The following is a 25,965-nucleotide window of genomic DNA, read 5'->3' on the forward strand; positions in this document are numbered from 1 at the left end:
AGCTGGCATAGCTAATTCCAATTTCTGTTTTTCGAGGTTATTTGTACCATATCAGCTGCAGCTCAGTAGTGACTGGACAACAGCTCCCATAGACATGGAGCCCTTCATATATTCCGTTTCTGGTTTTTTAATATAGTTTGCTGACACAGTTGTTTATTTTTTACAATTTTCTAATTAAAATCCAGTTCCTAAAGCATTCATATTACTAAAATAATTTCATACTTTATTAAAATTTCTTCTGGTTCTCAAGTATGCAATGACTACCCTAGCATAGTCAAACCAATATCCTTCCATTATAATTCGATGGTATATCAGCATTAAAATGACTTTGTGTTGTCTGCCCATCTATCAAAATATTCCAAAAGCAATTTGTGATGTTAACAAATTTTGTTTTTATATTTTATACAGTTAAAAAGTATGGAGAATTTTGAAACCCTTCGCATTCAAGGCCAGTTAGATGAAAATACAGCAAAAACCACATTCTGCAATAGGTACCTCACAAATAATTTGTTTGTCTGTCAGTTGCATCTGTCTTGCCATGGAAATAACAGTTAAAAGGGGCAAATGAGTGAAGTTGTTTCTAGTTTTAGATTTTGTTCAGAAATAAAACAACTGAAGATGGGTAGAGATACTTCATTGAACTTTTTCCTGAAATATACAATGCTTTTGTTTATATTTTTGGATTTCAGCTTTCCTCTGAATGTCTTGCTATCCAAAGCTAAAACAGGGCTTTTCTAGTACACAGTAATTAAAAAAAGAAAACTAACAAGAACTAGAAAATGAATCTTGTTCATTGTAGATTGGTGACCTGTACTGCAGTGCAGAACGCAGATGATGACCTGAAAGTCAGAGAGACTGAAAAGAGTGACAAAGTTTATTACAAAATGATTACTGAAATTGCTAAGGAGTCTGTGTTCTGAGGCAGCCATGTGCCTTTAAGCCTGTCATGATTCGATTCAACTGTTTGGGTTGTTTTGTTTTGTTTTGTTTTGTTTTTAAGGCGTTCAGTGATGAGACTGAATTAACCATTCCCAGCAACTCTGGTAACTGGTTGGTGTTGCTGGCCTGAAATACCCAACCTTTTGTCCCAGCCCTTGTCCCTGCATGGCATGCATTAGTACACCTAGCCCTGTCATCAAGTGTCCCTCTCGTTCTGGCCCCATTCTTCTTTCAGTCAATGGGAACCACAGTATAGGTTTTTGTGAGAACAGGGGATGGCCCTCTTTCTCAGGATTTCTCTCCTCAACAAAACAGTAACTTTGCACAATGCCTGATTGGTTTGGGTGGGTTGTTTATGGTAACTACTTGAGTTCAACGGTGTTTTTGTATTTTCTTTTATTGTTGCTAATTTGAATTTATTTTAAAAAGGGGAATTAAATTACCCAGACAGGAAGATGTTGATGCAAATTTCCTAACTGCTAAGATAATAAGATTGAAATTAGGAGCATGTACATATCTTCAAGAAGCATCAAAAATACATAACTACAATTTAGGGACCTTAGAAAGATTTCAGTTTTAACAGAAATGTGATTCCTTGACTTGCTTAGTTCAAGTCTGTTTTTTAAATGCCATGACCAAGACTGAAAAGCTCTTTGCTTCCTTAGTGATTCAGCAGGATTGTGTTGAAACCTTCCCGAGAACACCATCCTGCAGCAGACTTCTCCCCATTTTATCCAGATGATCTCAAAGGCTGCCCAAACCAAGCACTATGAGAATTACACTTTACAGTCTATTCCACCATATATCTTCTGTATGATTTTACCTGGAAATTTTGTGGGGGAGTTCAAACAGCAAAACTTACGCTATGGAAGAGTTGTAACATGTGCTACCACAGACATACATGCGTGCAATTATTTTACAGTTCAAGAAGCCTCAAGTCCAGCTCTGAGACTAGCACTTTTTAACCAATCGAATGCTACAGAAATATAGCACGTCTATTATTTCTTTCTCCTTTTGTGTACAGCTAACAGTGCATATTCAACCCAAAGGATCTCGCAGTGCTTTACAAATGACATATGTACAGGAATTCCTTCCACACTGAAATGCCCAGGCTTAGAGGGTGGGCTGCAGCCAAGAAAATAATCAGCTTATAGCACACTGCATAATGTGTGTGAATGGCACAATGTGTGTAAGGATAATTCTGGCCAAGGGCATATCAGACAGTACATCTCACCAGTGCATCCTGCTGGAAAAGACTAATATTTAAAAGCTATATTAAAAATAAAAACCCACCACCAACATTGTTCATTGACAGTCAATATGATCCATCAAGTTTTTACTTACATATGTATTTTTTAATTCACATGCATACAATTAAAGTTGTTGATTTATCATTGGCATCCCTAAAACTTGTCTGTTTTGACAAGTAATTTCCTTTAAGCACCAGGTTTTAATAACTGATGATAAAGGGAATTAGAAGAAACTTGACTTACCCATCTGAGAGGACAATATACTTCTGTATTGACTAATGATACTGACTTACAGCTCAAGGTACCAGCCCGTGTACAGACTGTCTAGTATAACCTGTGAGCTAGACAGTGAAATGCGTGTGTGCATTTATTTTTTAAATACTACAGCACCTACTGCCTGGTTCTTGTCACTTAAATAGTGCTGCCAGCTTGGAGATCCCCAAACATTTTACCAAGATTAATTGAGGAATAATCTCATTTAAATGAAAAAAAAAAAAGGGGAAGGAAAAAAAACTCCAACAAAAACCTAAAGCTTTTTTCCCCATTTAACGAATGAGAAACCATCAAACAGTTATATGATATGGCTTTACCAATAATGCATGGTGAGCCATGGGTTAATACTTACTGTCAAAACGGAGTGCCATTACTACACCTGCCAAGCTCTTTCTCTGGCTGGGCTTATCCTTCAGATTGCTTTTGTTGTAGAGGCAGCCAGTTGTTGTGGGACTGTACAACCCTACCACAGTGAGACTAAATGTGATTGTCCCATAGCACCCATGGCAGCTTTAGTGTTGGCTAGTAATGATGAGAAGGACAGCAATGCTCATAACCACTCCAGTGGTACCAGAGTCTTCTGTTACAAAGTCTTTTCATAGGAGACCTTCAGTAAATGCTCCAGTGTCTCAGGGAGAAAAATATGTTGACTACTACCTTGACCTTCGCACTGGCATGAGGAGAAGGGGCATTGTCAACCTTCCTCTTCACCATAGTTCTTGCTTTCTAGATAATTTAACTTAGCTTCTCTAAGGTGTTTCCCTTGCTTTCTTTTCTCCTTTCATTCTCCCCATCTCCACACTGACTCCCAGGTTGCCTCTGTTCTCAAAATGATTACACCAACTTTCAGTTAATTTTACTATTCAGATACTGTCTTTTTCTGCAGATTCCTCAGGACAGATTTCTTCTGCAAGCCCATTCAGGGGAGATCTACCAGTGAAATATCAATTATAACAGGTTGAAAAGGATGATAAAACAAAATGGCAAGGAATATGTGGAACCAAACAGCAACCACTGGCTGTCTTCTGCAGAAAACCTTTTCACTGCTCAAGCATCCCCACTCTATTTCTCCCTTTTCCTCATGCCCCTTAAAGTATGTTTTGGATTAGTCTAATTTAAAACATTAGCTTCTCAGCAACAGATTTTTTTAATATTTTTGCCTGTGCTGGGATATATGTGTGTATGGCACCATATCAGTAACAACAGGAAAGGCATCAGCACAGTTCCTTTAGCTCAGATTTGTGCGCACTAACCAGGAATTCATTATTTCTGCTCCTCCATGCTTTGATTTTCAAGCCAGATCATTCATGACAAGGCTGCAGGTGGAAAGCCATACTTTGGAATAAAACTTGAAGAAGTAGAGTGAAGTGGAGGTAAAAGATCTTTATAAATGTAATCCAAGCAGTTATTATTTAATAGCTGATATTTTTGCTTCTCTCATTCCACTTACTGCTGAAGGACACAAGCAGCTCATAAAGAGAAAGAGCTAGATGGGGAAAAATAGCTAATTTTTTTTCTGAAAAATAGGGACTTCTCTCTGGAATGTATCTAAGTGGTGGTATGTACACACTAAAGTGTGCCTGCATTTATTGTAATTGGTGTCTTTGAAACATTATGTGTACACAGTCTCTCTATGCCAGGAAAAAAAAAGGAAGAAAAAAGATGGTTCAAGCTCAAATAAAATTCCAGACTGATTTGGGCAGACAGACAGTAATATGAGAATGTGTACACAGGATGCAAATGCCTACGTAATGCGTATGCTGTCTGAGTGTAACCGTGCACGTGTTCTCTGTGTGTGTGTCTGCGCATGTGCACTTAGCTTTTTAATATTAGTATGTGTTTATGTCACATAGCTGATTACATATTTTTGTATTTATTTTTATGTGTGTCTGTCTTGACATACATACTATCCATTTTAAAGGTTCTTCCAAGTGAGTATAAGGCATAAGTACATCCATTTAGCTGTGTCTGTCAATGCTGTAATGAAAGGATGCACATACTTGAGTTCATACTACATGTACCAGTCAGGACCTGTGCTCGTCCATAATGTATGTATGCATGCACTCATGTAGACATGGTTAACCTGTTTTTGTCTGATATGGAGAGCCAGTGTATCTCTGTGCAGTAGTGTGTGTGCAAGGGAAGTGTGTTTGTGTAGTTTGCAGACATTTAACATATTCTCAGTATATAGAATGCTGACCACTGAGTGCTTATGACAACATCGGGGTCAGTAATAATTGCTAATGTTAAAGATATTTTAATTTATCAAGTCAATAATGTCCATATTCTTGCACAAAACTGACCCTATTTTCTCTCAGCCACCAAAAAAAAAAATCAGAATTACAACACTGTGAGAGAGGTGACCTTTGTTTTTTAAGGGAATGCAGAATATGGCCAAGACTGGTTTTAATAGTTTTTTTCAATTTTTGCATCATGCTTAGAAATACAAATCTTTAGATTTCTGATCCCAGGTTGGAAATTGCATCCCTAGTAAATGGTTTACAGGCTATTTGTAGCTGTTGGGTGAGCCAAAGCGAAGGGCTGTATCCAACTGTTGTTCTGTCTAGTTTGTTAGGTGAAGCAACCTTCCTGAAGATCTCCTTGGGAGCATTTCATACAGTTTGCTAAAGAACCAGGAATTATTTTTTTTATGGTTACAGAAAAAAAAGTATTTCAGTCTCCAGCACCTTGAATAAAAAAAAAGAGCTGACTTTTCACTGCTTCATCTAATAATTCAGGCCCATGCAAAGTGAGTGCAAAACACGTGTAGATGCTCTGTTTTGCGCTTACTTTTCTTATCTGAGTCGTGAAACATGATGCCCTAATATGACACAGAGTACCAGCGTGGTGAAACAGGTCCACTTTGCTTATGCAGAACTGAGTATACAAGGGGCAAGACAGCAGAAAATTAGGGCATAGGGGCCTATCCCAATTCCCCTGAAGCAAATGGGAGCTGGATTAAGCCTAAATCTCTAATTACATAGGGGTAATAGTCTATCAGAACTCCCACTGAAGCAAAAGGGAGTTGGATCAAGCCCAAGACTCTAATTGCATTTTTCGTTGCCATTTTTGTTCATATATTTTGTTTACTCTGGCTCATCATTACATTATTTTGTAATTATTATGATGGGATTAGTGGCCATTAAATATCTGATTTCTGAATGGTATGACTTGTTCCTAGTCGCTGATGTCATTGATGTATGTCAGAAAGGTTTATATATTCTGGTGGATATGGCAAGAGATAGATGAATTTATCTAATGATTGAAATGGATCGAGGCTTATACATTTCCTACCAGCACTTCAAAGAGCCATACTACTTCTCTGTGTGCAGAAAACAATATAGTGCAAGGCCACACGAGGATTTTTTTCTCCCCTTTTTTCATCCTGGTGTCCATACTAATCAATACCTTTGAATTTCCACTGTGAGGACTGGATTTGTCTAAGGAATATGATAAGAACAGAACATTACTGACTATGTGATAGATAACTATTACTTGGAGCAAGTTTCCATGATAGCAGTTGTTTTGGAGCACCCCAATACATTTGTTCTGTTTGTTCAATACCAGATTTTCTCCTGCTCTTCTGAGATGATTAACTCTGCAGTGGTATCAACATGTCATCTACAGTACAGGCGTTTGGGGTTTTTTCCCATCTTGAATCCCATCCCCAAATATCACAGTTCTAGGTAAGAAGAGCTCTAACATATACTGGGCCAGGAGAAGTGTACTCATCCTTCCAGCAGTATACTGACTGCACCATGCTGGCAGCATTCAAACTAAAGGACTGTATAGGGGCCCTGGTACACGATGGGAATTCTCACTGACGACAGTAGAAACTGCATGCGTCGATCTAGGCAGGACTCCAGGTAGATGACGTCAATGTGGCTTGGAAAACATCAAAGTAGGAAATATATGCTGGAGCAAGGGGCATTTCTGCAGTCGTTCTTCACGACATAATTCTACTTAGTCACCCATTAATAATGTCCTGAGACAGATGGGCACTGCTTTATTTTGGAGATTTTATTGATTTGTCCTAATTTGTACTTCCAATTTATGACCCTAAAATATAAGCTCAAAATTAGGGAATGGCTTTACCCAACACAGGTGTAGAGTTCTGGAACAGCTTTCTTACAGGAGCAGTGGAAACAGACAAGCAAATTAGCTATGGACTTTGATTAACTAATGAAAGGGATTATATAACAAGGTTGTCCAAAATAAGAGGGCTTTACTCATCAGCATAGGAGATCCCATCCACTGTAAGTTCCACAGTATCTATCTGGGGAGCTGCAGAGGAGATACTTATCAATACACTGTGGAAGGGCGTGGTAAATCATTGATGTATCTATTTGTTGCTTTTGGGGGCAGAAGGACTTTGACCAATTTGGAGGTGTTTTGTTCCCAATTAATATATTTTTGGCTACAGCAGAGGTACAGAAACTTTGAACCAAATAGTAGAAGACATGTCTGTCAATTAAACTATCCAGGAGATGTATTGGTAAGCGACCTTCAGTTACAGAGATATAAAGTCTTAAGTAACCTCAGTCACTTCACTGGAGTCATTCAAGACTTAAACCGACAGAAAAGAGGAAGCAATGTCTTCCTCATTGCATCCTTTTTTTATCCCGGTTGGAATAACACAGCCTCAACATGTATCTCCTAATTGCAGTAGGAAATATGGTTTTCTTTCAAACTGAACAGTATTTTGGTGTTTAGCTCACTTGACATAGCCTCTGTCAAAGAAGAACATTTTTTTCTTTTTGAACTTACAAGCCTTGTTTGCAGTGTTTCCAATATGCGCATTAAAATCCATAGGGCCACATCACATTGTAGTCCTAGCACACTGTTGTTAATATGGAGACGGACATTTGCCTAAGAACAGCCAGGGTGAAATAGTTTATGATAAACAACAACAGAATGTTTAAAAATAGATCTGACTATCTAGCTTAAAACTGATTTGTTTCTTACATTCGTAATGAAGATTAGTTGGAAATGTTTACATGATTTGTAAAAAATAGTATCACCAGGCCATTTTAGCCACTTGGTGCTTGCTGCCCTGGGCTGCGTAGAGCCTAGGAACTTGAGGAGGTGGAGGAGTAAGCTGGCCAGTCCAGCTTCACCGTTCAACATGACCAAAGTGCACTGACAAACAGATACTACAAGCTGTGAAATGCAAGTGAACTTGTAAAAATTGCTCTCTTTAGCAGTTCAGTGTGCTATTGGTAACAAAGGTAAGGAAGCTATTTAAAACATATACTTTAACTAAAACATTTACCTTAACGTTGCTTTTGAAAAAAGCAATATAAAAGTACTTGTCAAATCCATTTTAAAAGATTGCTTCTGTTCTGCTGTGAGAGAGGAAACCAGGTACTAGATGGGGAGAAAGTTTCATCAGTGGGGACTGACATAAAGGTAAGCAGGTCTTCTCTTTATAACTTTAATGACAAGGTGTCGTCATCCTGTCCCCCCCTCCCTGCCCCCCCCCCGGCTCCCCAGCAGATGCAAGGGGTGATACACCTCCAACCAGTGAAGTTGTTGGAGTTCTGGGTGGGTTCAGAGGGGCTGGCTCTGGCAGAATTCTGCTAGAAAGGGGAAAAGTGCAGGTTCTGTGACAGCTTTTGTAGATAAATACCTAAATTATGCGTGATTTGGCAGCTAAGCATTTCCTTAAACACTAGCATCAAGATGCTGGCTAAACAGTAAATAATATGAAAAAATTTCATTAGTAAAATCTTCTCTTTCCTAATATAAAAAAAATGGGAGAAAATATATTGTAACGTACAGGCAAAATGTTTTTTCTTTTCTGAAGGAAAGGGTATGTATGAAGAAAACTATGTGAGCTAAGAAAAAGATGTCTGAATGTAGTAATGGTCAAAAAAATGACTGTACGAGATTTTGCATACATCTGTAGTTCATTGTAACCAGGGAGAAACTGTTCTGCAGAGTGCAGACAGACAGACAGCATTCTGCAGGTTTGGGCTGGGGCTCTCTTTAGGTGACACCTTGGCCCTCAGCACAGAAAGTGATTTCACAGAGTTAGGTGGTAACTTTTTAAAACAGGTTATTACTCCCATTTCAGCCCCCAAAGTCTGAAAATCAAGGTACATCTTACTGCCTCTCATAATGTTTATTGCAGATCTCTGTGCTCCAGTTGTAAGAGGTCACGATGCTTTACCAGGCAGGCTGAAGTCCCGCTCTCTGTATCTCATACAGGTAGTCTGGCAGTGTTCGAGTGATAAAAGTACATGCAATGGACCTGAATCCTTACTGGCATACATGAGAGAACTTGCTAAAATCATTGCAGCTGCAGATGTTCACATCAGTAACTTTGGCTTTAGTTTGTCAGTAAAATGTGGAGATCTTTGCTCTTAAAATGTTTGGAGGTTTTCTGCCACGGGTCAGTGCTGTGTACCACGTAACTCTATTTTAGCAGATTGCATTTATATGTAGGGAACTGAATGCATGTGCTAGGAATGGGTAGGTTTTTGCAGTCACTTTTCTGGAAGACACGTGCCATAAACCTGCAGCAAAGAGTTAACAGTACTGGGGGCTAGCCACAGAACAGTCGCTGACCTCAGTGGATTTCAGCAGATCAGACCCCAAGAGGCTTTTGTGATCAAATCCCAAGAGGACGTTGCAGAAGTCGTGCATTGGGGGTTCAGTTGTGTTTTTTTAAAAACTAGTTAATGGCTGTTGACTTCAGTGGGAAAAGCGTAATAAAAAGGATATTCGCTGCTTACTGCAGAATGTTTTAACTTTTCAGAAGGTAGTTCTTACTCCTCTCTTATCTGTCTGGTCCTCTGGGCTGGCCACTTTCATGCTAGGCTTTTTTGCAGCTGAGGACGCAGGAGCACAGCAAAGACGACATACCTGAGACTGTGCAGTCAGTGGGAGAGCTACACAAAAGAGCCCTGCAACTGGCAACAGACCAAACTGTGACTGTTAGATTCCAGTTAAGTTATAGACCTTTTAAAAAATAAAATCTGGGATCAAGGTGTTTGGTTAACCCTTTGGAAGTGGGGAATTCTAAAAGGGAGGGTAGTTTGTTTAGGAAAGCACTAATGTATCATGATCCACCATGAAGGGGCTAATAAAGGGTAAAATCAGCAACTCCATGGGTCATAATACCTGTGGAGCAGGTACTCTTTTAAGGCAGACTAACTATTTTCATACCTTGTAATAGTTACCTAAAAGTACCTTTTCTAGTTTAAATAATTGTCTTTATTAATGATTAATGGGCTCAGAACTTAAACTTGCTTTGTTTGCAATTACAGAAATACTCAAGATCACCTGAATAGCACTAATTTCTATTTATTACTAATGCATTTTTTGATTTTTTAGAAGTTAAAAATAGGACAACTTACGAATTACATTTTAAATAAGTTTCACGTCTCATTTAAATAGAAGTTTGTTACACATCTAGTTTAAATAAAAGTTTGTTACATATCTAGACTGAAATTTTAGCTGTCCTGTTTTAATTTAGTGAGACAGTTTTGGCTCAAAGAAGAGTAATTCTCAACGGAAATGTTATCAAAGCTTTATTTTTGGCAACAGCTTTATAAAATGACACAAGGTGTAGTCTCCTACACCTTGTGTAGTTTCAAGCTCCCGCTCTGCTGAAAGTGCTCCCGATTTCCTTGGATCAGGCCCATAACTATCTTTGTCACCTCAGATGAAGCCATCAGAGTCTCTCCATAACAAAAACCTCGTTAACCCTTTGCTGCCTGGCACATTCTCAAAGACTTGCTTCGATTCCAGCAATTGGAAGAACCAGCAGTGGAAAGCGTTGCTGCTTGGTTCAGTTAGTCTTTACCGGACCATCCTGACTGAACTCCTTTTTTTGGAGAAAGTAAAGGAGTTTTCACCAATTCTACCTCTTCCCTCCCAGTTCAACACTTTCTGTATTTGCTGGGAAAATTTCTTGCCAGTTTGCTTCTTTTTTAGGGGGAGAGGGGGAGCCTGTGGCTTAACAGCACGTAGACCAGAGGCATCAAGGTCACTGGTAAAAGAGATGGAACTACTAATTTTTCACAACTATATACTACCAAGAGCGTGCACCACAAAGGCCCGATCCTGACTAACCTTCCGTGCCTTTCTGTTGCCCTCTCTGTTTGACACCTGCAGGTTTGTGGATTGGAAGCCGACTTTCAGCCCTGCTTTCGGTAGTGCCCCGGGTCCTGAGCCTGCAGGGACCTGGGTGCCTGGGACCACGCAGGGTTGGGGGGTTCCCGAGTGTCCTGCTCTGTCTCTGCACCATACTCTCCTTCTTGGGTTCAGAGTCATTTTTTTATGTGAGGCTAAACTGCACTGCTTACTGAAGGAGTTTATAAATCCTGGGGGCTAAATCTAAACAATGATTTCCAAAATTATGTTGTCCTGTTAAATAGCTTCTATAAACATCAGAACTGCAGATGCTTTCTGCTCTTTACTGAAAAAGTAAGGAATCTCTGCTGGCTATTCGGAGGCTAAATCTTACAGCCTGTAGTGAATATTCATGCATAGTCAGGAAAATAATCTCAAGGAACTCAAGAGGAACATTTCTGTGGATTGGGATTATTCCTAGGAGTGCAGGTTAGCATAATACGGCCCTGGTAGAACCTCCAGCTGATCATGCTGCAGTGCTTCCTCTCCTACTACCTGGCTTTTAGAGCTAAGTTTTGAAAGCAGTAAATCAAAAGTAAAAGTTAAAACTTTTAACTGCGTGTTTCCAAATGCAGTATACGTCAAACAACATTAAGTATTTCAAATGAATTAAAAAACAAGTAATCAAAAAAGGCCTTTAGCTGTAGTTCTGTTTGGGTTTTTTTTCTTGGACATTTGGGATCTGCTATAATCAGTTCTACAAAAATTAAAATCTCCAGGACAAGCAGCTTGAATCTTTAACTAAATAAAAAAAATGTTGCAAAGTACTAGAGTTTTTAAAGGAAAGAAATTGGTGATTGGATTTGTAACAATAATTTGCAAATTTAACTTGGAAATCAGCTTTTTCTTCCAGATGAGGGAGAACCAGAAGTAGCCAGAACATTCAGAAAAGGTAACTATATAAGCTTTCAAAGCTGCTTTGATAACATACTGTCTACCACAAACATTATTTTCATATAATCACAAAAACCATATTTTCGACATCAAGAGAAATTTCATACAGGTCTTTTGACCTCCATAGTTAACTTAGGCAAAATACCTACTGCCTTTAAATGTACTGCCTGGAATTACTTTTGTCTGGGAAAAAAAAAGGGGGGGGGGGATTGAGCTTTATATAGCCTTTGTTTGTATATATTACATATTGTGAAAGATTGACATACAGGGACAGGTTCTCTTAATTATCTAGAATTCAGACTTGAAGGAATTTAAAAATTAGAATAGAATAAATTTTAGGAAAAACACTATAGAACTACAGCCATCAGCAGATAATTTTAGTGGGCAGCTTTTTTTTGAGTGAATATTTATACTAAATGGCATCCAGTTGAAAAATCATTTTCAGGGAAGATATTTTCTTATATTATATTCTGGGAAGTTAGACTCATAATAGCCAAAGTACTACGCAGTATGCAGCTAAATATAAAACAAAGTAAGCTCAGTTATCTAATATAGATGTAAATACAAGTATTTGTGAAATCTATTTAGAGCAAGGGTGGGGTGTTTTGTACCTTAATATACAAAGGAAAAATCTGAAGTGGGAATACTATATACTTTAGCCAAAATACCAGCTAAATATTTTTTTTCCTTTTGCTGGATTTATTTCCTAGCAGTAATAAAAAAGGTTTAAATTACCAAATATGTCCAAAAAGTAAGCATACCTAATTGTTAGCAAATTCATATGGTAAAATTTGGGAGACAATTGGATTTTTAATTCCTGTGGACTGATCCTGCTCTCCTGAAATCAGTGGTAAAATTCCCTTTGGCTTCAAAGGGAGCTGAATTTCATGTCAGCTTTTAAAATAGACTTTATTAACTCTTCAGTATTCTGCTAAAGAATAAAACTTCACTGTTTCTTTAAAATCGAAGTAACAAAAAATTTTAGATTAAAATCTAAGCAAACAGGAGTAGCAAATACCATAAAAAATGCTTTGAGGTGGTTGCTATTATTAGCCTATCAGCTGATAATTTGATAAAAAAGAATTCAGTCTTATTTATCTACTGTTTTTCAGTGGTTTGTAGACTTAGATATTTTATATTCTCCATTAACATATATAGGATCCAAAACAAATAAAGCCCTGCCCTTGCAGAATAAAGGCAGAAATATGTTTTGGCAATTAGAACAATTAGATCTAGCTGCTGAATCTAAAACGTGGTTACTTAAGTATTGACATTTTAACATTAGCAGTAGAAAGTAAAGCAGAGAGATCTTTGCATCAAGAAAGAACTTCTTTTAATAAAATATACAAATCTGGTCTTTCAGACATTAAAAAAATCTATTTGTATTTGTAAGTTTAAATTTGTAGTTTACTAAATACATTGTTTAAATAGCAGGCAGAGACAACCTTCAAAGAGGGATAATTGGTAGGATTAAAACTTACAATTTGTACAAAGAGAAAATACTTTGATAAGGGCAAACAATAAACAGAAGTCAGTTTGGGGTTCATTGCTATCCTATGGATTCCTGTAGTTCATACTAATTCATATGAGTTAAAGACTAAAATATCAGAATCATTACTCATCCTTACTGAATATATTTATATTAAAAAGTTATGTTTTTTCCTCTTTTGCAAAAATTGCTATTGACTTTTCTACAGAGGAGCAGAAAAAAAAGTCAGTAAATTCGATCATAATTCACAAATGCTCCTTCTCTTGAAGCAGATTTTTTACTTTGAAATTACTAATAGGAAATTATTTGAACAGTTTTTTAAAGTTAGTTAATTTATGTAAGAAGCTTTTTGAAAGTTATAATATTATCTTACTTATAACTGACTGCAGCTGGAATACAGCCCCTTTTCAAATTGAATACTGTACATAATAATTAACAAAACATGTGGATGTAGATACAGTTACAATTATTAGGAACATTAATTTGCATTGTTGAATCTTAGTGGGGGGTTTGTTTTTTCTTAAGGCTTTTAAGCAGTTAGCAATGAAAATAATTGAGATTAAAAAAATCTGTTTCAAATCTTCCTTAAAAACCTTAAAAATGTTTTTAAACCTTTAGGTGTGGTTTGATATATTTTTGCCTATTATGTATAGGTTATTAATAAATCTTCTTACGATAAAAGATTTCTATTTATAGATAGTTCATATCTCATTAAACCAACTGAGCAGACAGGGTTACATCATACTTGTTTGTAAGTTTAACTGAGACTTATTTAATAGAACAATGAGCTATATAAATATTCTACATGAAGTTTTATCCAAATAAAAGCATTTGTAATAATTAATGTATGTCAACAGTCCCATATTGATCATGTGTCTGGAAGCTATCTTTTAAGTTTTTACTTAATATTCTTGGAGTTTTTTCCTTTTATGGCTTCCAGAAGAATGAACACGGTATCTCTGTTGTTTTTGAAATTTATAATAAAGAATAAATACTGATTTTGTTTTGACAATGAAAAAAATTACTGACAGAAGGAGATACACAGCAATTTTGTACAAGTAACTTTATGCAATTGAAGTTTTAAAGTCCTGAAGTAAGGGAAGGAGTTTAAAAGAACAAAAGCAAACAAAAAAGCCCCCCATATTTGAATTAAAATGTTTTAAAATGTCTGCTGCAGTTTTTTTAAGAGGGGAAGACAGCTTTCTCGCTTTGGTAATGTATTCAAATTCAAAGAATGCCATTAAAACTCATGATGAGAGTTCTACCACAGAACTTAGCTTTTCAAAAGACCGGTCAGGTCCTTAAATGTAATTGAAACTACATGAAAGAAAAGATATTTACATGTACTAAGTAAACCTAAATGTTTACCTTAGAAAAGAGTAACTGCATATATCTGATTGATGGAGACATGAACACCACAGAAGTGATTTTTTTCAAGGAAAAGAATTATTTCCACATAACTTTTGAATCAACGGAGATCTGTTTATGGCCATATCAGTGCTATAATCAGTACAATAAGCTGGGCTTTACAAACTAAATGGAAGGCAGGTACAGTATGATCTGAAGTGGGAGCAAGCTCAGAGTCGGCTCACTGTAGTGGCAGCACGTAAATATAAATGTCAGGAACAAAATCCAACTTCTTAGACTAAGATTTCCACTGAAATACTACCTTAAATTTGAGTTTGCTAATTGTATGTACTTCAATGAAATCATGTGCTTTTAAAAGACATATTAATAAGCTTAAATATGATTATGTTATTAAATATTTCATTAATTAGAAAGCGAGCTCTGTAAGCCATAGTGTAAGCCCAATATGGAAAACAGAACTGATGTATTAGTAATATGCTTCATTCTTTATTTATTAATGAACAGTTTTAGAGGTGAATAGTAAATTCTCCAGAATAAATTCACAAATGCATACCTCTGTTACTTTTTTTGAAAATGTTTTGTTCTCCTGTCACAGAAATTATGTATTCTTTTTGAGCTCTAGAAGTAATGCCCAAGTTGCTGAAAGGGTCAAACATATTACCAGTTTGTTTTAAGTCCCCAAAAAAGTTTTCCAAGATTTTTATATTTCTCATTAAAATAAGGCAGATGTGGAAGATGATTCACTGTAATACATTAATTTAAAAATTCCCAGTGATGAAGATTCAGCTATAAATTATTATTGCAGTAAACCATTATTATGTAATTTGATAGGAATTTCTTCTGTAGGACACCATAAATATAAGACAAAGTCCTGCAGTCAAAACTCCTGCTGATGATAGTATAAGATTAGGCAAGGCAGATACTGTAGGATTTGGAGTGCAGTATCCTCATTTGTGGCTGTAATTTTATAACCAGAGGAATATCTATATTAGAGGTTCAAATTTTAATATTTTTTTCTACTGCAGCTATCTAGATTTCTATTCTATTCTATTTACTAATACCTGTACTTTTGCCACAGTTTTCATTGTTAATGTATTTCAAATAAGAAGACCCAATTGCTTGGTCTCTGGTCTCTAAAAATCCATCCTGTCAGGATGAGAATTAATTAATATAGCTTTAATTAACTTTAAGTTTTCCCTTCCCCTTTTTCTTGCTGGTTAATCTGGGAGAGGGGAAAAGTAGGACTCAGATTAGTATAACATCCCAACTCACATCAAATCCTGTGTTTCTATCAGACAAATTCATGGGTTAATAGTGACATGCTGCTACTAGTATGCATTTTTTAAACTAAAATATACCATTAATTAAATTTATTTCACTGAAAAACAAATCCATTTAATTGGCCTCAATGTTTATCAGAGGTTGCAAATTGTGGTTTTAGTTACTAACTCTTAGTTTTAATGGTCATTATACTTAACGGTATAGAATGCTATTTAAACAACCAGGCCTCATGCTTTTAAGATTTAAAGCAACCGTTCAAATCATCTTCACCACTGCTCTGTTATAATAATGCAGCAAATCTGTATTCCATGGCACAGGGATATAAGATGAGATGGCACTATGTGCACGAGGGCATCTAATGGGAGGCAAAAGGAAAGCAGTCAGAATACAAGGATGTCGAGATTTAAGTGGGTTAACACCAAACTTCTTTGTAAATTGCTGAACTGAAGATAGAAAATTTCAATTCATGTAAAATCATAGGTGTGAAGATGTGAAATTATATAGACTGTCTGATCTATATAAATCCAGCCAAAAGCTTGTCAGTGATCATCGGGCTCGTGTGATAGCAGTGACTAGTTGTAGTGCAGCCCGACTCCACACTGAAATGGAGTTTGGAGTTGAGATGCGGATGAGTTGGAGGTACCGGCTAAGCTTCGTAGCTGGGAGACGGGCCTGCCTACTCTCAGAGCTGCCCAGCTCTGGGATGGGGACCGTTCCACGTCTGCGGTACCCCACTGCATTTGCTCAGTCCTCCAGAAGTTTTGGGTCAGGCCTGTTTTGGTAAAAATTATTTGGCTACATTCTAGCGCACAGTGCAGTTGGTTTTAATCGGGTTGTGTTTAGCAGAGTATTTCTGTGTACAATATTCTATGTTTATGGGTTGGACTTCGTGATTATTCTGTCTGCTTGCTTAAATGAAACTGAAGCTTTAGGAATAGAGAGCTACTGGTTTTTTTTTTTCCAAAGAAAAAAAATATTGTTACGTAGAATGGACTCCATGTAAAATAGATGATAAGTCACCTAGCTGCTGGTGCATTTATTCCTTACCCCTATGAGATGGAAAGTAACATGAAGCTAGAAGGTATGAATGGCTGCCTTAAACTAACCACTGGTAAAAATCAGGTGGCTGCTGATAGATTCACTTGCCATCTGTGGGGGCTCCACATGTGCCTCATTTTCCAAATTTAATTAAAATTAAGAATTTTTCCCATATATGAAGGTCATTCTCTGGAATTTCAGAGTTCACTAGTTGCACACAGATGTGCAACAATAGTGCCGTGTGGGTCATATTCTTCAGCTGCATGGTGTGTAAGTGGTATATAAGCTCTGAAGGTTCAAAAGGGGAAAAAAATCTTAGCTAGGTTGTGTCAATTAGCAGTGTTCTCCCCGTGTTTAGTTTTATTTGAGAAGAGTTACAGAGTGAAGTTTGAATTAATCTGCTTGAACCTTCTCTTTTGTTTGACTTTGGCAGCTAGCTGGGTCCCTTCACAAAACACAGTAAGACCAGCTTCAGTGCCATTATTGTGAGAGACACAAAACCTGAGCAGAAATATCTTACCTTAACCTATATGAAGTGGCCACTTCATGCTGCTTTGATCAGGAATAAGTACTTGGGCTCACAACCACATATACAGATTGGTCTGTAATTAATTGACAATGTGTGGATAAATATCAGGCCCGAATTTTTTTCTTCTGTGCCCTTGCCTGATTCCTGATTATTTTAACTATATTTGGGCAGCTGGAGAAGACTAGGCTGCTGGTAGACATGACTGGAAGTCCTACAGTATTTAGACAAATAATGTAAACCTTTTTAAGAAATGTTCAACCATTAATATTGAGGGGCTGTAAAATCATATAGGACAGTAAACAACATCCATGGGAAAGACTGACAGGGCCTCATTTTTCATAAAAATCTGTAGGATTGTTGGTGTAATTTTTAGAAAGCATCTTTTTTTTTTTTTCTTTTGGTGGGAAGAGATCAGTCGCACCCCCAAAATATATCTGAAACCAGAACACTTCATTTTCTTTTTATGGAAGTCTGTTGGATTTTGTTTAATTTCATTTAAATTGTTATGTCATGTCATGCTCAGCACTGCACTATTGGAAAGCCCCTCACTTGTTTGGTGGTAACAAGTGTGCTTTGCTCTTTGGGAATGGCTAGACTTGGTGTCCAGGAAAGGGATGTCTGTACCGTATGTCCAAGTTTAGTTGGACACAGCTAGGTTTACAACCCATGAATATGCATTCTTGAGGACTAGATACAGTATGTTTTAGGATGGTCCTCCTGAGGATAAAAATGGATGTTCTGGTCATCCCCTGTTAGTAGATGGTTTCTGACCTTCGTTATGATACGAAGCAAAAATTTCTAGTCAACCTTTTTTGACCAGAGGGTGTTATTTATTATGCTAGCTTGTTAAGAGAGCAGGAGAAATAAGGGGTATTTTATCTTTTGCAAGCAGTTTAATTTGATACGGTGGGTCGAATGTATGCCATTTGCCTAGCTGCCCTGGAATGTTACATGAAATGTAGAAATAAGTAAAATACAATATTGTCAGATTTGCTGTAGGAGAAATGGCATACCATCTTCCCCAAGCTACAGTTGGGGAAGGACCTTGGGAAAATACAAAACTGGTCTAAGCACAAGAAAATAGAAAGGCTGTTTGGCAATAAGTTGTTTTCATAGCTGAAGCCCTTCAAAAAGGCAGGGGGAAATAGAGCAAGCTCATCAGCTGTCTCCTTACAAGCCAAAATAAATGACAGGTACCAAGGTCATGATACATTTTGAGACAATCAGAGTCTGCAGGATTTTTAGACATGCAGAGCATTTCTTCAAACTGAGATGAGTGGTGTGTAGTTTCTTCCCATTCTTCCACTAATAACTCATTCAGGAGGACTAATGCTTTTGGACTATGAGGATCATGCCCTGCTTTTTGGATTGTAGAAGGATACTGAATATGTGACAAAAAGGTAGTCACTAAATGAAGTGCTGTTAATTGATCAAGTCTGATAAATCTTCTATCAGTCAGCCTGTCACTAGGAAAAGTTTTGTGTTTGTTGGTTTTTTTAATCTCATAGGGATCTAGTGCTCAGTACCTGTGGTGCGGTTCCTTTTCCCGCTAGCAGGCAGTACGTGTACTTCCTTTTTTGCGATCTACTATATGCAATGTCAATACGTCCATTAGTGCAGTATTTATCAAACTTTCTGAATCTGTGACCTCCTTTTGATTCACCTCTCTCGCTGTTATTTTCTTGACTTTCTCCCTTTTTCGACGATAGAGACTAAGACTCTGTAACTGCTGTCTGAAAGTTCACTTTTCCGGGGAGACTGGACTTGCTGCCAGCAAGCCAAGGTAGTCACCACCCTGGTGGCTACCCTAGATACTTGCAGGAACGTCTCAGTCGCCTGCTGTCAAAAACTGAGCTACTGCTGACAAACTTTGGTTTTTTTGAACACTCTGAATATCGTTATGTCCTTTTGCAACCCATAGTTTGAGAAATGCTTCTTTACCAGAGGTGGAGTTCCTGTCTAGCAATGAATTCCCCAGCAGCACAGTTTTAGAAAGTGGCAGAAACCAGGTTTGTTGAACCTGGATGCAGTGAAGGTCTGTTGATAGTGGCAGAGGACCTACATAATTCCATGACAGTGCAAAGTCCATATGATCATCTGAGTTACAGCTCTTTCTCTCATGCTCCTCTTCAAACAAAATTATTCTTTGGAAGGGGTATGGGTGACAGAGATTTTCATGTTGGTATATTTGCCTTAAATTTAAGGGAAAAATGAAAGTATTTTTTTCCCTATGTTGTGTGTATACTGTTTTAGATCTCTTGATTGGTTGGTCTTTAGTTAGAAGTTGGAAAAGTTTGTACTGGAAATCTATGGGGTTTCATTACTTTGGTTGCTTAAAATAAGGCTGGATGACATTTATAATACCTGCGTTGTAATATTCACTGTATCGCTGTCAACCCCCTTGTGCAAACTGTGAGATGCTGTTGGCTCACAGGCACAAGCAGGGGTCCTCAACGTGACTGGGAGGCTCTCCACGGATCCCCATCCCCAGCAGCTAGCCTGGCTGTTGCTGTGCTCGTCTTGGTCTCTCCTGTGCGAAAGCCCCGTTGAGTTAGGATCAGGGCACTGCTTAAGAGATCGGGAAAAAGTAAAGACAGCTACAGTCCGGTGTATTTGAGACCGAACTAGAGTGAAAAAGAGGTGAAAAGTCAGCGATCCTAGGCTGTGCTCTCTACACCTGTCATAGACGCTGTTTGACCTGTTCACATCTCTGTTCCTCAGTTTAACCTACCTGTCATGACAGTTACTCTCCGCTACAATTATTATTAATAATGTGACTATTAGATAGCACCAGGGGTTATGCCTGATGCCTTCCAAAACAAATACATCAACGACTATTTGTTAATAGTTGCTCTGCTCCTTGTTTCCAGATGGGAAAAGGAGAGGGGAACAGGCAGCCCCTGTGATAACCTCTTGTGCTGCAGCAGGACCTGTCAGGAGAGGGCTGCACACCATTAGGGACCCCAAGGAGAGACTGCAGAGCCCTTCGAGACTGCTGGCGTGGCTAGGGAAGGCACCTCGTGGGGAGTTCCCTTCTTTGCACTTCAGGAATTAGTATAACATTAAGTATCTTTTGAAAGAACACCAACCCTCTTTCCGTTGTCTTTCCCACGTCACTGTCTTCTGCCTCTCTGCCACACTCATAATATTTCAAAGGGTTCGTTGATAATACTTGCTGAGAGGCCTTAATATCCTTAATAACAGAAGACAAAAGATAAAGAGCAACCACACAGCTAAAATTATCTGGTTAGTTTAACTAACACAAAAATGTGTAGTAAATAATTATATAAAAGCCAGGTAAAACACCTTCCAAAAGGAAATCATTTCTACGAGTGCACCAAGAGCAGCATTTAAAAGCAAGGCTAAGTTACGTCCTTTAAAGGAACCATTTTGAAACAGACCATTGTACTTGCCTGTAATTATTTCTCTCATTGGTGATGATCCACCAATATTAATCGATGGATATTTACTGATTTCACAAGTGTCCACTTAAGTTAAGCTTTGTCGTATCTTAAAGAAATTGATACAACTCAGGGTCTTTGCCCCAGAAGCTAACGCGGTGATAGCTAGCAGTAGCAAAGTCTTTCTCCCGGGACGCTTTATCACTGGGGGAGATGCAGTCCTGGGTGAAAGCCTGTTGCAAAATCTGTGTGATAGCTAACTCCCACCAAAACACTGTATCAGCAGCTCCCTTGCAAATTAGGAAATTAGGAACAAACAAGTCTTAGACATTGCAGTTAGGAAAGAGTGAATTTCGGCACTTAGGAGGAATGTGGCTACACTGGGACGTAGAGGTAGCGTGTTGTGAGTCTGTGAAAGTCAGCGTTGTGATCGTGCTCTCCGGTAAACAGAGTTTTCTGTGACCCAGGTGATTAGTGGTCTGTCTTTGTATGGCACTGAACCGCTTCAAGGTGCGGTGGACCTAGGCGAGTGAATAACCCCACTGAACACAGGGGGTGCATTTGTACGCTTGAAATTAAGTGGATGTGTAAGTCTCATGTTGAATTGGCCTTGGAAACACAAAAGATGTCTTCTGGGGAAAGGAGAGGAGAGGTGGAGGTAGAGAAGGAAGGCGGAGAGATTCTTTGAGAGAGTGGTTACTCCTCTTCTGTGTATTGGCATCCAGGAAAAGAGAAAACGGGAACTTGTGCTACATGGTGCTGTGGAAGCTGCTCGTGTCTAGATGCATGACATGATAACATAAGTCAAATATATGGTACCACAGTCTGCTCGGATAGAGAAGTGTATGTCAGTGAGGCGGATGGGTGCACGATCACAGTGCAATTCCCCGTTCTTACTCACGTTTCATAGGGTGAAATAAAGCAGTAGGGTAAATAAAACTGAGATCTAAGTATTCTCACAGGAGTTGCATACGTAAGCTTTTAAGATTCAACTTTTGGCATGTAAACAGGACAATTTCTGTAAGCAGCTAGTGGCAGTTTCTGTGTGTGCTCGTGGGACACAGAATTTCTAGGAAAGAAGTTGAAAAAGTGAATGTTGCGCGGCCCCTATAAACCCTCAGGTCTTTCCATTAAGTCTCAATGTCTCAGAAACCGTTATGTCTACAAAGACAGAAACTGCAGTGCCTTGGTAGCTAGAGGAAGATTTCATTGTATGTATATGCGCCTGCCCACACATACGTGTGAGTTCACGGCTGCGTTTTGGAGTCTGTGCCATAGAGAGGGGAAGGTAATATAGAAGGGAAGATAACAGGTTTTGAAAATGTAAATGGAAGCCATTTTTTTTCTGCTGTTAGTTCTAGTTTCTGAAAGCATCGTGGTTTATCCTGGAAAAAAAAAAAGAGGGTTATGCAAGTATACGCTTTGGAAACTTTGATTAAACACTGTCCTGGTGGAAGACAGTAACAGTTCTGTATGGGTGGGAGTGTTTCACGTAGCTTGTGCTGGGCTCAAGGAGGAGAAATGGTTATTTGCACTTGGTAGCAGGGAGATACAGTGTTTCCCTCCCCAGGCAAACCAAAGTGGTTAGATGCCCTCTAATTTCCTGCAGCCTATGTCAAGAAGGGTATTTATCACTAATTTAAAAGCATACCGAAAGGTAAATGCAGGGGCTGTTTTTTTCCCTTGAGTTTGCATAGGAAAATAATTGAAGGCAAGCATTGTATGTTATGAGGAATATATTGGTCTGCATATGGCATTCTTTTGTGGCAGATTACAGACCCAGAGGCCTGATCCTGCTGCCAGTGAAGTTAATGGCACATTTCTTATTGATTTCAGGGAAAGAAGGAGCAGACCACAACCTAACATGAGACAGGTGAAAGCTGCTCCTTTAGAAGGATGCTGCCCATTACATTTAGGCCCCCAAATTATTTTTTCTTAGTGTCCTGGGAAAGAGATGGACATGACTTGTTCCTATTACAAGTGTAATGAGGATTGTTTAAAAATGTAAATGTCTTCTTTAACATTGCTGAACCAAAAATATAAACGATTCTGCCAGCGCATGAAAGTGAAACTGGCTGAGAACAAAAGTGAAACCAACAGGCGACTTTCACTCCCCAGACTGAGTGAAATGCAGAAAAGTAAATCCTAAACAGGTGATGCTGAACAGTAAAATTGAATTTTAAAATTTTCTTTACTATTATTAGTGTAGAAAAGTATTGCTAGTGATCTGGATAAAGATTTCCCTTAAGTGTTTTCTCTTGATGGTATCTCTTTAAAAATTCAGAATCAGTTAAAAATGTCTATTTTTTTCTTTATGATGTTAAGGGGCATCTCTACATGTTACCCCCTTTTGCTTTTTCATGCTTTGCATCAGAGGCTTTACACTTACATTTACACTTAGTATGCTGACAGCAGCATGTACAGGAGCAGGACAGGGCTCACCTTGCTTTGCAAAAGTATGGGTGACTGTAATCAGCAAGTTCCTAGAGAAGGAGAAAAAAAGTATCTTTAAAAATATATTAAAATGATGGTAGAAAATGTTTAATCTGTAAAACACTAAAAATTGAGAGACAGTGCAGCAAATGGGAGAGAGACATTCAGTTCTTCCTGCCCGGTCTAATAGGATCAGCAGGAGACAAAAGTACAGAAAAGTGGGCAAAGAGCAAACAGAGCAACAGCAGAGGGTAAAAAAAAGCATAGGGTGCCACGGAGAAAAAGAGAGAATGGAGGAAAGAAATGGTTTAGGTAAGTTAACATTGTGCAAAATTCTTCCTTGGTTCACATTTGTAAATGTCTAGGAAATTAGGTGGAAAAATACATGTGCGGCAACAGTCTGCTAGGATCTAAGCAGTATGAGGAGGGTAAAATATGTGGAAGGAGAAGGGTAAAAGATGGAGGAAAAGATTTCAACACAGGCAGATCCTTTTTTTTTTCTTTGGGGGGGGGGAGGGGGGAAAAAAAGGCAGTTTAGTCATAAATACTACACTCCACAGTGCTGAGGCTTTCTGACCATGACTTACATTGATAATGCTTATTAAATGACAAACTGAAACAAGGGTTTTTTTGGAAATGTAGTACACTCTGAATTTGTGCTCATTACCTTAACTTTTTTTCCTCTCACGTGTTTGAAAAAGTGTAGAGGGAAAAAGGGCCTAAAAATGGTGTATAGACAGTGATTTTAGCTGGTATCTTCCTCGCAGGTGAAGGGAGGAGATAGAAGTGTCAAAACTACAGGCCTGTGTAAATTCTGCAGCATCACAAATAAGTACACAATAACACAAATCACAGAAAAACGGGTAAAGCAAACACCCTATTTATCTGAGAAGGCATTCAGCTTTTAAAACGGGAGGGAAAAGTTGCCATGGGAAGGGATCTCTCAGGACTCTGTCCCTCATGTAAATGGCTTTTAAAAAAAAATTAGATTTCAATATATGTAAAATAAATTATTTTTTTCTCTTTTCATATAAGATCATGCCATTTGCAGATTAAATGTTGCTAATGAGATGGAGCATGCAGCAGTATACAGGCCTGTCAGAACTGAAAACCAGGTCTGGAGCATCTGGTACTTCGACTGACCACATATGGAGCTAATTTTTGACATGTGTACCTGACTTATCAAAAACAATTTTGAGGGCTCTAATTAGAATGTAATAGGAGTTTTTAAAATGCTTTTCAGACCAAGAGATACAAAGCCTTGTGAGGGCCAGATAATTCGAATGGGCAGAAAGGGGTCTAAGCATATAATAATTTTAATCTATTCTCTCTTATGTTATAGGGAGTGCGGCATAGCCCCTGTTCTGGACAGAAGGACGGCCGTCCAAGGGAAGCAAGCATCACCTCTCAGGTAACGTTACTGACGGCTTTCGACAGAGAGAGAAAATAACTTTTCTGTTCGGATGAAATAATACCTGACCTTTTGGCCTTTTCGGTTTGGGAGTTTATTGACATTTCAGACAAACCCAAATATTTTTGTTTTATTTTGAGAGAGGTGAGGAGGCAAAGTGTTGTGAGGGAGGGAAGTTAATGCCAAGTCCTTCTGAAGTCTGGTCAGTTGCAGGAGAAGAGTAGTGCTGACAGTGGTATACTGGATTTTCCCATTAAAAGATGCAAATGATAGGATTTCATAGAAAGATAAATGTATTTGTGAGCTGTGGTGTGTGTTTCAGTTCACCTCATATTAGAATAGCAAATAAATTGGAAGTGGATGCTGTAATTTGTGGTTGGTCCAAGACAGGGCTAAAAAAATTAGTTCTTTCGAATTGAACGTGGCTTTGTTGTATTGACAAATATATTTGATGTGGTAGCAATTAAAAATAGTCTCTTTTGATTAAGTTGAAGGAGTGATACTTGTTTTTAAAGCATGCTGGTTAATTAAGCAAGAGTCAGTAAATGGCATAAAGCTATAGATAGGATGCTTTTTGAGAAAATGCAGTTCCTTGAGGTCAAATTAGTCAATAAGTAAAATTTTCTGATCAGGAAGGAGGCTATATTTCTGAGATATTTTATACTTTGTGTAAGCTTATTATACACCAATAGAGAGAGGAGCTGTGTTAAAGTGTTGGACTTGCTGTTGTATTACGGTACATCACTTGTTCTTTCTGTTTTGAATTGTTGATTCAACTCTGATAATTTAGACAGGAGAGAAATGTAAATTTCATTTACCAAATGGGATGTTTGTAGCATTTAAAAAAGAGAGAGGTTAAAAATGGTTAGAAGTCTGTAAAATCTATAATGTTGTTCTGTAGCCTTTTAAAAGGCAAAAATCTAAAACCAGTAATATTTCCACTGGCAAAATAATATACAATATCTAAAACCAGTATAAACTGCTGTTAGAAGAGCTTTGAAATAAACAATACGTGAAGATATTTAGTTACGATTTTGCAGTATTTTTCTTCCCCTAGTCTCCCTCCTTTTTGGCAAGGAAAATTGCAAGATTTCTGTTAAATATAAAAGGAATAAACAAATACAATTGGAATGAAACATTATGCTTGATATTTGGTGAAATTTGTTTACTTGCCAGTATTTTGGTTTTTAAATCTAAGTGCTGTGAAACAGTTCAGATCTCAAAAGTTTCTGGGGAGAAAATGTTTCAGCATCTTTGTTCATACCTGAGGAATCCATTTTAGAAGTCCATTTTCCCTGTTTGCAAAATACATTTTTATTAGATCTATGTATTTGGGTTAAGACTTACTTAAAATTACTTAATTAGGTTATACTGAAATTCTAAGTGATTTAAAAAGAAGGATTATGGTAATGTGACAAAACATAACACTATTTTCATTGAAATCCTTAAATAAAGCCCTTTTAACATGCCAATTTTAAAAATCTATAAATTTGGGGTGTTAAAATAGTACAAAATATAAA

General features: G+C 37.8%; 1 long non-coding RNA gene across 1 annotated transcript in view; it reads left to right on the top strand.

The window, feature by feature from the left end:
* The window catches only part of LOC128139475 (uncharacterized), a 65,786-nt gene that overhangs the window by 25,151 nt on the left and 14,670 nt on the right, over positions 1-25,965 (top strand). The window contains exon 3 of the long non-coding RNA XR_008234402.1: positions 24,377-24,445. This is a non-coding gene — a long non-coding RNA (uncharacterized LOC128139475). The remainder of the gene's footprint in view (positions 1-24,376; positions 24,446-25,965) is intronic.

Source organism: Harpia harpyja, chromosome 3 (genome assembly GCF_026419915.1).
Source record: "Harpia harpyja isolate bHarHar1 chromosome 3, bHarHar1 primary haplotype, whole genome shotgun sequence".
In the NCBI taxonomy this organism is placed as follows: Eukaryota; Metazoa; Chordata; class Aves; order Accipitriformes; family Accipitridae; genus Harpia; species Harpia harpyja.